This window comes from Gorilla gorilla, chromosome 21, assembly GCF_029281585.2.
Source record: "Gorilla gorilla gorilla isolate KB3781 chromosome 21, NHGRI_mGorGor1-v2.1_pri, whole genome shotgun sequence".
Taxonomy (NCBI): domain Eukaryota; kingdom Metazoa; phylum Chordata; class Mammalia; order Primates; family Hominidae; genus Gorilla; species Gorilla gorilla.
Window position 1 is genome coordinate 20,786,518 of NC_073245.2, and position 16,076 is coordinate 20,802,593.

General features: G+C 39.0%; 1 long non-coding RNA gene across 1 annotated transcript; it reads right to left on the reverse strand.

Moving 5' to 3' along the window:
- Positions 1-2,906: 2,906 nt before the first annotated feature.
- LOC109024344 (uncharacterized) lies at positions 2,907-14,156 on the reverse strand. Its single transcript, XR_002003831.4, has 4 exons — positions 13,808-14,156; positions 13,620-13,693; positions 8,655-8,697; positions 2,907-4,415 (listed from the first exon to the last, which is right to left on the reverse strand). It is a non-coding gene; the product is annotated as an uncharacterized lncRNA (long non-coding RNA).
- Positions 14,157-16,076: the final 1,920 nt, after the last annotated feature.

A 16,076-nucleotide genomic window follows, 5' to 3' on the forward strand; every position in this document is an offset into this window, starting at 1 on the left:
CTTGATTCTTGTCGACTTTTTGGGGAACTTAAACTTAGACTGCCCTTTTCTTAATTTCTCTCCTCAGCCCCCTTTTTGGTTGCCTGAAGAGAGGTCTGCTGATACCCAAGTGTACTGCCTTCCATTAACTGAGTCTAGTCACATCGATATCTAGTTTTCTAAATCTTGACATATTCTAGGTGCCCCTGCCATCCTGCTGCCCATGGACATGATGTAGCATTGTTATGGTGCAAAGAGGAAAGAGTGTGGCTGCAGGTGTGAATTTGAAAAAGTAACATAAATTTCTCCAAACTTCAGTCATTGACATTTGTAAAATGAAGTTAGTGGGTCCTGTAAGGAGGATGGTTTAGAACTTTAAATTACCTACAAGTGTTCACTGGATAGCATCGGCCATCATCATAAGTTGGTTCTCTTGTTTTTCCACTGTCTGATAACGTTGAGGCCAAGTCTTATTTCTTTCATTGCTGACCAGTTTTCAAGAGCATGCATCAAGGAGTAAGTCTGTTTTTATCTATGGTTTGTGTTTTTTCATTGTCCTAGGAATGTGACATGATGTATTTGTCCCATAGTTCCTGTCTTGGTAGATTATTTCAATAAAAGAAGTAATTCCTGTCAGTGGTACTGATTAGGAATTAAACAAAAATTACAGAGTATTTCTCATGTGTTTATTGAGGTTTAGTGAAAGAAGAAAGTGGTGATATGAAAACAAATGTTCTGTTTCTGCTTTGGACTTCAAGCATAGTAAAAGACAGAAGACTCAGAGTAAAACAGAATCTTAGCATTGGAAACAACATGAGGAGTCCTCTCGCAACAGTAACAGTAATGGTTGATGTTTACTGAGTACTCAGAACAGAACATGCCAGACAGTGCTCCAGGCATGTTCCAGGTGATTCCTCAACAGCAAACTTTTGAGGCAGATCCTGTTATCATGCCCATTTTAAAGATAAGAAACTGAGTCCAAAGAAGTTGGTGAACTTACCCAAGATTACATCTCAAGTAAATGGTGAGGTAGGAGTCAGGCACAGAAGGTCAGACACCAGAGCCCACATTCAACCTCTGTGTCATGCTGCCTCCCCAGACTGAGCAGCCCTGTCACGGAGAATTGATGGTTTTCAAGACATTTTCTTCCGTGTTGAATAGTCCTAGTTCTTTATCTTGAATGTAAATCAGCTTCTAAGTTTCTTAAACTCCTTGATCTTAGATCCAACTTTTAGAGAAGATTATTTTTACCTTTGGCTTGACAGCCTTCTGAGGCTTACTCCATCACCTCTGGGTTTTCTCTCCTTCAGAATAAACAGGCCCTAAGTCCCTGCTGCAAATCACTTGTGTGATATATGTATTCACAATCACAAGAAAGCTGCTGTTCATTCCTACTGTTCATTGTTAGAGTTAGCTCTCAGCCAGGCACTAATTTGCATTAGCTTTCTATCATACCTAGTTATTCAAAAGGACTGAATGGAAACAGAAATTCAATATTTTACAGGAAGAAATGATGAGCTCTAGAAACAATGAGTTTTGGGTAAATATACAATGTCTTCCCCCTTTATTCTCTTTAAAAGATCATTGACTATTTCAAGGAAAATAAGCAATGTGTTCTGGGATTTACTCATTATGCATATGATAACAATTACATAAAAATAGAAAGGAGATAAAAGGAAGAATACTTTTGTAAGATTAATACATTAGATATGAAGTGGTACAGTATTAATTCATGATGGATTGTGACAAGTTAAGAATGCATTTTATAATCTTTGGAGTAACTATTTAGAGAAACAACTAGAGATATAGTTAAAAAACTGTAGAGTAGATTAAAAAATACTAAAAGATACTTCATCAATCCCAGTGAAGTCAGGAAAGCAGAAACAAAGGAACAAAGGAAATTGAAACAAATAGAAAACAAATAGGAAGCATGTGGAGCTAAACTGAATTATAGAAATAATTACACTAAGCATTAATGGATTAAACACTCAGATTAAAAGGCAGAGATTGTCAGACTGAGTGAAAGAGGAAAGTCTATCTGTGTTTTGTTTATAAAAAATACATTTTCAATGTAAAGACACAAGTTAAAAGTAATATGAAGAGAAAAAAAGATGCATGTGGAAGGGACTGAACTACATAAATTGAGAACCCCTGCATTACTTAATGTAGGAAGTATAGGGCACCTATATAGATATCTTAACAAAAGGAGGCAACATGCAAAGAAGATTCCTTGGAACAAGGATATGCCAAGCACTGAAGGATGCTGAAAACATCTCTCTAGAGATGCAGAAAGCTTAGCAAACAATCAAAATAATGTCTTCTCTTTACTGCTTTGTAGATAATTGCCAATTAGGATTCACTTTTAATGAAACAAAGTAATTTTCTGTTACCTCCTCTTGGATAGCTCTTCAGCCTGACTCAGCATCTTAGCTATGAGCAGTAGCAATCACGTGAATTGGATACCAATTTCCTTTACCAGTTGGGGTTTGGTGATGAACTTAGCTGGCTGACACCTTGTATCCTGGTCCAGTATGTCCACTTTTCCTCCTGGCCCTAGGATAGTGGCTGTTGCCAAAGCAAACAATGACAGAATATAAGAAAGAGGAATGAGCTGCTGACATGTTTATTGCTCCAATTTTGCCAGTAGACTGAAGGGTGTAAAAATGAAAGAGATGCTGTTGTGGCTTTGTTCATCATGCTTTTCTCTGAGGCTGTTATTTGGTAAAAAGTAAGGTTTCCAAGTGGAACGTTAATTTCTCCACATGCAGCACATATGCAACGTGTGCCTGGCTCTTCACAGGCTGAGGAAACCACCAGGCTTCTGTGAAATAAAGTAAGCCTGGAATATTCCTTTTCTCCTTTTGATCTCCTGCTAAGACTCCTGCTTAATATCCTTCTGAAAGGCTTAGGTGAGGCAATTGCAGAGATGTAATTCCATTGACAAAATTCATGGTTTCAGTCCTGCATGTTAAATGAGTTTCAAATAAACTGGAGATTGTCAATAACTATGATACAGAGCTAGACTGGGCTGGGGAGAAACTTTTTGTGGTGGGTGGTTATTTTTCTGGGAGTGACTTTAATTAACCTCTCTTCTTTAAGCATCCTCATTCAAAAGGCCCCTTGGCACTCAGGAATGAAGGTAACAATTTTTATTGCTCAGCATTGTTAATTTGGTTGATATTGTGGCAATTCCAAAGAAACCATTAAAGCTATCAGAGAAAACGAAGGGGAACACATTCGAGTAAGATTTTGGAACATTTTTGGCTTTTGGAGTGGCCTGCATAAGTTTTGACAAAAAAGAAAAAAAAAAGGATGAATTCATTATCTACAAATAGTGGAAAATATTATAAATGGCAGTAAATGAAGTAAATGGGAGTTTCCACTGTAATGTATGATTCTTTGAGCCAGCCACCCAGAAAGAGCACAGCTTGGTTTGCTGTGTGGGGAGTATGAGCTGAAATGCAAGAGACTGTTCTTGGGCTCCAAGCAATATTTGGGAATAAGGCATTGCTTCTGCTGCTGTGGCTCTTCTGGTTTATTGCCCATCTGGGCTATGAGTGTCTTTCAGCCTGTCAAATTGAACCTGAATGGAGCTCTCATCTCTGTGACTTCGATCTGACCTTAGGGTGTTGCTTTCTTGCCTGACTCAGGCTCCAGGGGAAAAGAAAATAAGAGAATAACCTCTCCTTTTGTGAGGAAATGGTTTTTCTTGCTTTTGGATGGCTCTCCTGCTCTGGCCTGCCTTTCCAGGCATGCAGAACAAAAGCCGTGGCTGTGTCTCCTTGTCAGTGGGATGCAATCACTAAGCATGTCTGCTAAGGCTCAGGCCATGCTGCTCTTCTCCAGACCCCACCCTCCTATCCTGGGAATTGAACCCATGAGTTTACAGCTTTCCTACGCAGGACCAGAAGGCCACATTCATCACTGCCACCAACACCACCGTTTCTCTCTCCTGCTATACGGGATCCACGAAGGGGGTCCCCCACCTTTACTGACTTCTCGATGCCACCTTCTTCAAATGAATGGTTACCCACTGGCCCAGAGTGGAAGCAAAGTCCACGGTGGGTTCTCTTCTGTCCTTCTGGCTAACAAAGCAGGTCATCCACAGCGTCGCATCTTCTCTATCTTTCCTGAACGAACTTTAGCAATTTTTGAGAAATTGTCAAAATTTAGAGGTAATTATAATATCTTAGTTCCTGATGTTTGCTATGAATTCCAGAAAAGGGGATAACTGTGTCTATATCTGTAAAAATTTTAAAAGAAACTTATCTCTAGGGTTTCATTTTTATTTTAAAATTCTCACCACCAACTATCTTGTACTGAGCTAAAAACAGTCCTGAAATTTGATCTGTGAATTCTTGCCGGTCTGTAGAAATTGTGGGGTTCTGGTGCCAAATCTAATTCCACAAGAATTATTGAGAACTTAATTCCAAATTCTGAAAGAAACACAAGTCACAGGTTCAGATTTTAATGAGCATAAACTCTACCCGAAAATACAGAACAAACACATGTGGAACACTTGGTATGTATTTCTTCCTATTCGATATGTTTGCATGCACATGTGCATGCATATACATACCCATACATGTACACATGCACATACATACATATGCATACCTAGGCACATATGCATGCATGCACACACATATATGCATATGTACATACCCACACATATATATACACATACACACCTTCCTACATACATACATATATACCCACTCACAGATACTCTTACATACATATACCTATGTATGTAAGCGAACATACCTGTGGCTATGTAGTATATGAATGTGTATATATGTGTGTGAGGGGGTATATGTGTATGACAGTATGTATGTAAGTGTGTCTGTTAGTGGGTGTTTGTACTTACAGACACACTCATATACATACTCTCATACACATACACCCCCTTCACACACATACGTACACATTCATATACATATACATACTCATATATACAAATTCTTATATACACATACACATACTCCATGAACATATACATACACACAAATACACAATCCTATAGACATATACTTAAAGATACATATACATCTTAAAATTCTGATCAATTAATTAAATAGCTAGAGCCCTTTAGACTCATATAAATTAATAGTGTGGATCCTTATTGTTTAAATTATTTTGATGTGGATGCTTCCCGTGTTTTGCCATTAAGAATGGGACTAATTTTTGTTTGGAAATATATATTTTTACCATATTAAGGAACTTGGCGTCTGTTTTTATGAAAAGATTTTTTTTGTTCTCAGAAATCTGAAAAATCTCAAAAGTACAATGAATAATGATGCATGTTCATACACTCACCAATCAGAATTGAAGATTGATAAGATTTCGCTTTACACCAATTGAAATAAAAGAAGTAAAGGATTACGGCGAATGATAAAGTCCCCCACTGGCAGTATTGTTCTTGCTCCAAACCCAGAGGTAAATGTGAAAGGAATGTGTATCTTTTTCACTCCATTTTAATATATTTACATACTTATGTATGTGTTGATGAATAATACACAATGTTTGTTTTTGCGTTTTGAAAATAGACATAAATGTTAAGGTTGGGTGCAGTGGCTCACGCCTGTAGTCCCGGAACTTTGGGAGGCCGAGGTGGGTGGTTCACCTGTCAGGAGTTCAAGAGCAGCCTGGCCAACATGGAGAAACCCTGTCTCTACTAAAATACAAAAAAATTAGCTGGGCATGGTGGCACACGCTTGTGGTCCCAGCTACTTGGGAAGCTGAGGCAAGAGAATCACTTGAACCTGGGAGGCGGAGTTTGCAGTGAGCCAAGATTGTGCCATTGCTCTCCAGCCTGGGAAACAGAGTGAGACTGTCTCAACAACAACAACAAAAAAAATGTTTAAGGTGTGTGCTATTTGCTTTTTTGCTTTTTTTTCACTCAACATTTTGTGTGGAGTTCTAATTACATGACTGAATAGAGAGAGCTACATAATTTTAACAGTTGTACGAAATGAAAATACAAATGTTTATTCATTCTCCTATTAATATAATTTATTTTTTTTTTTAAAGAGTTTTGCCATGGAAATTGTTGTGTATGTCGGTTTATAAACTCTACAAGAATTTCTCTAGGATATTCTACGCTGGAGTAGAATTCCTTGGTCATACAGTATGTAGGTTATCAGTGTTCCTAGATACTACCAAATGTTTATTCAAAGTGATTTGACCATTTTGAACTCCCACCAGGAGTTTACGAAAGTTCCGTTTCCATATATTTTTGCTATTTTTAAAAATAGTTTCAGATGTCTTAATGTTATTTTATATAAGGTGTGAGATGGTATTGTACTGTTGTTCAATGTACAGGTCCTAAGGAGTGTTTTTGAACTGGAAATAAATGTTTCTATTCAATGCCTTTTCTGAATATTGAGTTTTTTATTCACATGCATTGTTAATTATACTGAATCCTCATTATTAAATCATCTTATGATTTCCAAAGGTTATTCCCCTGTAGTATTCATTTACTGTACTGACAAATTTCATTTATTGATATTTAATTTATGAGCTTTTCATGTCAACATATATAAGTAAGGTTGTTCTATAATTTTTTCTTGGGCTATTTTTTTTCTCAGGTTTTGGTGAAGTTTTATGTTGCCTTCATAAAAAGTTAAGAAATATCCTTTCTTTAGACTCTGGAACATGTTATATAGCAAAGGAAAAATCTCTTCCTTGAAGGTTTGAAAAATTCACCCTTGAAACCAACTGGCTTTGGTGCTTTTTGGAATTTTAGGTAGGGTAGGATAAGAGGGGCTTAGGGAGAACAGGGAAATAGCTCTTTATAAATGTTCATAATCTCTTCTTTGGTTATTCATATTAGGTTCTCTTAAATAATTTCAAGTTTCCTATTTTTTCCCCTAGAAAGATAATTTACCCAGGTTTCAAATTTATTCACTTATAGTGAAAGTCAGATATATTGATCATCCAGAATATATAAAGGACTGTTACAACTCAATAATAAAAGGACAACCCAATTAAAAATGGACAAAAATCTAAATAAACAGTTCTCCAAAGAAGGTATACAAATGGTCCATAAGCATATGGAAAGATGCTCAACATCATTAGTCATTAGCAAAATGCAAATCAAAACCACAAGGAAATACCACTTCACATCTACTAGGATGGCTGTAATAAAACAGACAATACTGACTGTTAGCTAAGATGTGGAGAAGTGGGAACCCTCATACATTGCTGGTGGGAATGTAAAATGGTACAGCTGCTTTGGAAAACAGTTTGGCAGCTCCTCAGAAAGTTAAAAAATTGAGTTATTGTGCAAGTAAGCAATTCCACTCCTAGGTGTATACCACAGAGAAATGAAAACACATGTTCACACAAAAACTTGTACATAAATGTGTATAGTGGGATTATTCATAATAGCTAAAAAATGAAACAACCCAAACATCCACTACCAAATGAATGGATATACCAAATATAGTATATCCATATGATGGAAAATTATTCAGCCATAAAAATGAATGAAATACTGATTCATGCTACTACATGAGTGAATCGTGAAAGTCTTATGCTACGTGAAAAAAGCCAGACAAAAAAGACCTCATATTATATGACTTAAATGTCTAGAATAGGCAAATCCACAGAGACAAGGAGTAGATTAATGGTTGCCAGGGATTGAGGGAGGAGGAATTAGGAGTGACTACTAATATATAAAGCTTCTTTTTGGGTTCATAAAAATATTCTGGGATTGGAAAATGGTGATGGTTGTATGACTCTACAAATATACTATACATAATTGAATTGTATGCTTTAAAATGGTAACTTTCATGTTGTATAAGTTATATCTTAATAGCAAACATATTGGTAATATTCAGGGCATAAAGTCTTAGAGTTGGGATTAAATGGTCATCAATCTCAAACTCAAATTCCAGTGGTCAGTAATCTTTGGTTGAGGTCTCTTCCCCAAACCGGAGTTCAAAACCATACAAAAGAGATGATTCAATTTTGATGCGTTTTTATGGCTAGAAAAATTTCCCCCTTTTTGACTTGCAATCTTCCTTCCTTAAACAATCTCCCACCCTTATTCTTGTGTTTATGTAATGAGCAAAACAGAGTAAGTCTATCATTCTCTTCTGTATCATTCCCTTCTATGTCTCTCTTTCCAAAAATGTTAATGTGAGGATAGTGACATTGTCAGAAGTTTTATTGTTTCCTCTTTTTTTGGTGTTATTTAGTTTGTCTAAAACCACTGCAAATATCATCACACAATGTTAGCTCCCCATGTCCCTACTTTCCTCTTGCCCCCCAGCTTCGTTGATTGAGGGCCCTGCTCCATACTCTTTTACAAAGTTGTGCTTAGCTGGATCCATTCCTCAGTTTAAGGCACAAGGAGGCAGAAATAGAAGAGCCAATCTAACTCTCCATTAATGCAGAATCTCTGCCCTCCAAATACACCAGTTTTCCTTAAGATCTTCCAATCTTGCAGTAGTAGCAAAGAGTAGAAGAGAAGTCTTTGTCTCAAGAAGAGACTAGGATAAATAGAAACACAGGTAAGAGAGAGCTTAAAAAATATACACGTTTAATGCAGAAGTGAATGAACTTGGCTAGTGTCAGAGAAGAGAATAATGCCTATTTCTTCTCTTAGTCCCAAATATGCTCCTTGGATAAACTCATCAGAACACTGAGCAGATGGACCACAATCTTACCTGGTGTTCCAGAAATTAGGATTTGATCCCTCCTTTCAATGACCTGTGGTTGACAGAATGGCATGATAGTTACAAATGAAGACTTTGGAACTGATGGCCTGGGATTGAATCCCAGAGCCACATCTCTTTTAGGTCATCTGTGAAATGGGAATGATAATGATTACAACTGTATAGGGTTGCAATGAAGACTGAAGCTAGCACACACACACACATACACACACATCATATACATGTATACATACAGAGAGAGAGTGTGAGAAGAAAGGAATATTTAAAGTAGCTCCTGGTACATAGTATGTGCTGTATAAATTGATGTCAATGGCTATTCGCACTGCTATTATTGCTCTGGGATGGTGTTTAGGCCACTAGACTTTCTGGAATAAGCCTGACTTTTTTCAGCCTGTTCTTTAGTTGTACTTGTTAACTGGTCATTGCTCTAGTTTAATTGGCACTCAGGGAGGCTGTCCACTCCCTACTTAGTCTGTCCATGATTCTTGCTGACCTAGATTTGTTGTCTCTGTAATTCCCCTTCCAGCTTTTACAGCAAAGAGGCCACGTTGTAAAGCTGAGTAGGGTGTGGTTCCAGGAATCTAACCCCCCCAACAAATGTCCTTAATTCATAGGGAAGGCCCTGATTGCTTTGGTTATCTCCAGAACCCCCTGTATAGAGGGGCTGCTGGAGCCTCAGTTTTCATGTCACTGCTCTGTGGCTTTGTAGGCGGGACTTTGACTTTCTTCCTCAAGGCCAGCTGTTCTAGGGAGCACACTGGAATGTCTCTTTTCTGCTTAACTGTGCTATGCGAGCTTTGTCTTCTCAGCCATGCCAGAGATGAGTCACTCCTTCACTTGTTTGCTCATTCGTTCTTTTAGAAAGTCTTTATTGAGGTCTTACCACACGCTGCATTTGGCTAAGTGTAGACAGATGGACAGATACTGCCCTTGCCCTTATGGAGTGCATAAGCTACATGCTACTGAAGGTGGTACTGACTTTGAAGCATCAAGAATAACTCTCAGATTATTTTCCAATGTAATCTGATGAATGAAGGCATTTAAGGAATTCTAGAGGAGGAAGAGGTTGGGGGTGAGATGGGAGACAACAGATAATGTAATTTTGCATATGATAATTTGCATTGTTAGTTTGAGGTACTTGTGAATAACCTAAGGGGGGATGTGACCATATGGTTCCAGAGCAGTGCTGTCCAGTGGAATATGATGTGACCCATGTATGGAGTTCTAAGCGTTCTAGTAGCCACATCAAGACAAATAAAAAGAAACAGGTGAAATTAATGTTAATACTGTTTTAATTTAACTCAATATATCCAAAATAATATGTCAGCATTTAATCAATATAAAATTATTAATGAAAACTAGACATTTTGATACTAAATCATCTAAATCCAATTTATATTTTACATTTACAGAGCCTCTCAATTTGGATGTTAAGTTTTCATTCGTATGAAAAATTGATAGTTGTAAAAGTAGATTTGGATTGTTTGTAACACAAAGGATAAATGCTTGAGGGAGTAGATACCCCATTTTACATGATGTGATTAGTTCACATGATGTGATTAGTTCACATGATGTGATTAGTTCACATTGCATGCCTTATCAAAACATCTCATGTACCCCATAAATTTATACACCTACTATGTACCCACAAAAATCAAAATGAAAAATTTTTTAAAAGTAGATTTACATACCTAAATTGTTCCAAACATTATTAAAGGTGTTCTAATAATTAAATTGAGTATAATTTTTAAAAAATCAAAATAAATGAAAATGAAATACAATTTTTAAAATGCAGTTGCTCAGTCATACTAGCTGCATTTCTAGTGCTCAATAGCCACATGTGGCTAGTGGCTGCTACACACAACAGCTCTTAAGGGGGGATCTGGGCTAAAGATTCACCGACTACAGACGAGATCTGACACCAAGAGAGTGAATGAAATCACCCTGGAAGATTATGCAGAAGAAGAGATGCTGGATGATCTCCATGGGCCTGCCCTTCTACATGTTATTTCTGAGCCTCAGCCACTGCTTAAAATTGTTAATTAGCTTAGATTTGGGTATATGATTGATGAGGAAGATTCTAGACCCGGTTTGAAAATGGGGCCACAGGGATGGACACTGGGATGTGGGTGTCTGCCCTTAAACATCTCCCTGAGTCTGAGAGTATCTAGATGCTGCTCGGATGTTTGCTGAACCCTCTTGATTCATTGGAGATCTGGGTTAATTTGGGCCAAACCCCATCTCATGGCCTCCACAAAGGCCAAGCTTGCCTGAGGCTCCTTTACCTCCCATCTCCTCTGGCCTACGGGGTAGGTGTGGTCTCCAGATCATTTAAAGTCTGCTGGTCCAGAAACCCAGACACTTCACTGCTTTCTACAAAACCTCCCCTCACTCCAGGCATTGTTGAATTTAGCCACCTTATAGAAGAATGGGAGTAAGCAACACAATGACAGCTCTTCAAGATGCCTCTGTCTTCCCTCTGCCTTCTAACTTCCCTCTCCTATTTCTGTTTGCACTGCTCTTTTTCTCCCCCTTCAATGACAAATACATTGCCTGGTCTTCCCAAAATGGAAGGTTAGGCTTGTTCTTGATGCCTTTCCATTAATCCTAAATGTCTTATCCGACCTTTTCACCCAAAAAAATACAAAAGCCTCCTTAAGAAAAATTTAGGTCAATAAAATTATCCCCTCTCAGGGCAACTGCTTTCTGAACTGTGTCTTTTATTCTTCATCTCCTCCTATGATACGGTTCATGTTCCCCACAGTGCCTGCTCAACAGAACGCGGTCAGTTTATATTTGCTTAATGACTGCCCCTGCTTCTTACTTCCCATAAACTCTGCTTTTCAGAGGAGAATTGAACTAATTGCACCTTTATCCATTTCATCCAGGCCACAGACAAAACCACAGTTCATTTGGTGGCTGAAGCTTACTGAAAACTTCCTTTCGTCTTGATGCAGCCAGCTTTTTGGATTACATGGCAAGGGTGGCCTGAGCAAAGCAATGGGAAAGAGTTGTTGGTGGAACAGTGAGTGCTTGTGACTGTGGGACTAGAGCCTTGCCTCCAGAATTTAGCATGCTGCTGCCCAGGAAATTAAGCCTTCAAGTCTACAGACTTGCAATGAGTATGGTCGAGATGGGAGTATTGGGTGGTTCCAAGAATCATTGAGAAACAAAAATTAATTTGGGTACTTTAGATGCCTACTGATGGCTGAGAAAGAGAATAAGAACGTTTGAAGCCTTAAAGGTAAAAGTCAAGGAAATGCCAGTGGCCTCTGCTATACACCATATAGGTGGAGCAGAATGGCAGCTTGAGTTGCCAAGGAAGTCATTCATTCATTCATTCATTCATCTACCCATCCATTCATTCATTCACTCATATACCAGGCACTTCTCATGGGCTAGCATTTACTGAATAATTAACATGTATCAGACAGTATTCCAAGCACTTTGCTTGCATTAACTTATTTAATCCTCCAAATGACCCAATTAATCTGAAGGATGGGAGTCAGCAACACAATGACTTATAAGTAGTTACTTAACTTGCTCAAGCTTATATAGCTATTAAATAGTGGAGTCAGAAATTGAACTTGGAAGTCTCACTTCAGAGTATTTTGACTTTACCACTAAATTGGCAAATAAGACTGAATTCTTAGTCTCCTGGACTTTACATTGTAGTAGGAGAGACAGCCAATAAACATGCACATGAACGTTAAATAAAAAATATGATTTCAGACAGTGAAAAAGGATATTATCAGATAATGATATTGACTAACTGGAAGGGCAGTGTGTCAGAGTAGCTACTTTAGCTAGGTGGTCAAGCATGGCCACTCAGAAAAGATATTTAAACCAAGATGAAAATGATAATGAGAAGCTAGAAACATGCAGATCTAGAAGGAGCACGTTTCAGGCAGAAGGAATAGCTAAAACAAGTTCTTAAGGTAGATCTAGTAGAATTGTTAATGCCTTGCCTACATCCCAAGGGCCAAGGTACATATCCCCTGGCTTCCCTGAGTGTTGGCTGCTATCTGCTTACAACTGCAATTGCGCTTTGCTGCAGGAGAATGCCTGAGATGATGTCCACCCTCAGGGGTGGACCACAGCCAGTGACTGAATGGAACAAGATGCCAGTCTGTTGCCTTAAGCAGGGCCATGGGATCATCAGGCTGAATCTGGTCTCTGGTGGAGACTGTATCTTTGACTGGCTTCTTTCCTTTCTCTGTACTATCTCCCAAACTATTTTGTAGGTTTGTCCTGAGAGTCCTCCCTGCATGCACAAGAATCCCCAACACAGGCTCTGCACTGGGAAACCCCATCTAGGACAAAGGGAAAGAGCTTGGTGCAATGGAAGGATAGCAAGGGGACCAGCATGGCTAAAGCACAGTAAGTGAAGGGGAGAGTATTAGGGAATCGTGGTAAAGATGAGAGAAGGAGACAGCTTAAGGAAAATTATGTGGGCTGTGTAAAAAGCTTAGATTCCACTCAAAGGCAGTGGGAAAACTTTGGAAGGTAATTTGGGTGTGAAAATACTCTCACCAGCTGCAGTGTGGAGAGTAGGATGGAGGTAAGGCGAGGCAGAGAGCCCAGTTGGCCATCAGTTGTAACATTCCAGGCAAGAAATGATAGCATCTTGAATTAAAAAGGTAGTGGCAAAGGGGGTGAGCTAGGAGCTGAATGTGGGAGGTACTATGGAGGTAGAGCCGAGGCTTCCTGATAAATTGGATATGGCAGAGTTAAGGAGTCTAGGTTTAGTAGTCAGGCAAATGGCTAGGTTTGGTGGGACCAGTACTTACTTCATCTTTTTTTTTTTTTTTTTCCTGTTAAGAACTTAAAACAAATCTTTTGTAGAGTTGGGATCTCCTACGTTGCCCAGGCTGACCTCAAACTCCTGGGCTCAAGAACTTCTTCTGCCTCAGCGCCCCCAAAGTGCCAGGATTACAAGTGTGAGTCACTACTTACTTGATCTTAAGCCCTGGAAGTTTTTCACATGGGTTGGCTCCTCTTAATTCCAGCTTTGTCATTGGCAGATGAACCTGAAAACGGATACAGTTTTCAGTTAACATGATACAAAATGGCAGTTAAGGGAAAGTAATGGCATCATTCTATTGTCTTCCTCTCCTCTCAGCTTTCCCTATAATTTTTTATACCTCCGTGTGTTTGCTCCTTTTTGCTCCTTACATTTCTTTAACAGTGGTGGTGTGGCTTTAATTAGATACTCCATTTAAGCTGGGAGAAGGCAATGCCATAGCTCCCTGCTTTCTTCTGGGCAGGCCCCCTTGTGCACAGCTTACTTTCACAGCAATGGCCTTGATTAAGTGAAGGCCAAGGAGCCACGCAGCATCAGGGAAGGCAGAACTCTGTTACCCTACTGCTGTCAATCCCAAGAGGATGTGAGTGGGAAAGCAAGCGTGGAGTGACTGTGGGAGAATGAATGGTTACCCTCCCCTTCTAAGAACCTCCCAGAATATGGAATAGATTAAGATACTCGGAAGCTGTCAATGCTGCAGGTCATGCCGAGAGGGGTGGTAAGTGTCCCAAGGGCACAGGCCTCCCTGATTTCAGGGTGAGGCCTGAAATTAGCAGAAGGCCCTGGATGGGGAGCCCAGGCTGTGGGTGGAGGAAAGGAGCTTTTTTTCATTCTCCTTTGTTCAAAATAAGGACTTTTTTTTCTTTTCTTTTCTTTTTTTTTTTTTTTTTTTGTTAGTGGGAGGGTGGGACATGAGCATAGCCAAAAATTTATTAACTCTTCTTAACTTTCCTAACTCAGGGAGGGAAATGTTAGCACTAGTGTCTTCCAAGAGAGCATCATTCACAGAGCTCCTTGGGATTTGGGAACGCCATGATTAAGAAAGCAGATGCAGGCACTCATACTAAGAAAAGTGAGTCTCAATTAGAGAGAGATGCTTAACAGAACCATGAATAATTGGAGGGACAGAATCCACACAGGCCTTTTAATTGTTGGAAGTAAAGCATTTACAGTGTGAACAATAAGTGGAAAAGAGGTCACAGTTTTTCTTGATCCACTGTGCCCAAGTCAGACGCCCCATCACTTCCAGCTTAATGCAACGCCATTGTGCCTTGACTTGCAGGCAAAGTAAGTAGTTAATTTTCTATCTCTAGGTGTGAAAGCAATGCTTGTTTAATTTTTGGTGATGTCTCTATCTGTTATCAATGTCTTGAACAGTATAATTTTCAAGAGTACCAAGAGGCAAACATACAGTGCTGAGCACAGAAGTGCAGCTTGGCTGCTTTGGATCAGGATCTGGCTTTGTTCCCTGTCTCACGCTTTTTCTCCAGCCAGGTAAAATCGCCTGTTGTTTCTACCTGCAGGCCTGCTGAGCCTCAGTCTGACAGTAGTGCCTTTCCACAGCAAGAATTATATAGGAAACTCCCTGAAAGTTGTGCAAGATGGACATTCATTCTGTCACATTCATTTTGCTTTAGTTAACTAGAGGTTAAGAAGCCGGTAGGCCACACTTAGAGGAAGGTAAGGCAGGTGACTGAGGGTGTTTAGCAAGTGTTGGAGATGTGGTCTGCGATTTGGTAGTGAGGTCAGAAATAAGAATATACCTTTGGGAATCAAGCAGTGAGGATGGGAGCCAATGAGAATCTTCATGGAATAAAAATGTTCTCTGTTCACTATACTGAGCCAAGAGAAAAAGCCAAGAGAGGTATTTTTGGAAATAACTTCCATTAAGTGATGGACAAGAATAAGGAAAAGACACTTTATATGAGTAAGTGAGAAAAGTTGGAGGGAAACCAACATCACAGAAACCAGGAAGAGAGGTCTCATCTTGAGAAGCAACAATGCTTCTGGGATTACTAATAGGATGGGTGTCAAACCCAGGCCTTTGATTTGGCTAACCCTAGAAAAGACAATTTCATTTTGGGTTGATTTTTGTGTATGGTATGATGTAAGAGTTCAGTTTCATTCTTCTGCATGTGGATATCTAGTTTTCCCAACATTCTTTAGTGAAGAGATTGTCCTTTTCCCATTGTGTGTTTTTGGCACCTTTGTTGAAAATCAATTGGCTATAAATGTGGACGTTTCTTTCTGGGCTTTCTATTATGTTTCATTGGTCAATGTGAAAGATTTCTACACTTTGTAATCTAATGTGTAGAATTCCAACATTCTAAAAAGTTCAAAACACTGATGAAAGAAATTGAAGAAGATACAAATAAGTAGAAACATATTCTGTGTTCATGGATTGGAAGAATTAATATTGTTAAAATGTCCATACTACCTAAAGTGATCTGCAGATTTCAATGCAATCCCTATCAAATTCTGATGTCATTTTTCGTAGAACTAGAAAAAAATCCTAAAATTCATATGGAACCACACAAAACCCCAAACAGCCAAGGCAATCTTGAGGAAAAAGAACAAACCTGGAGGCATCACACTACTTGCTTTCAAAC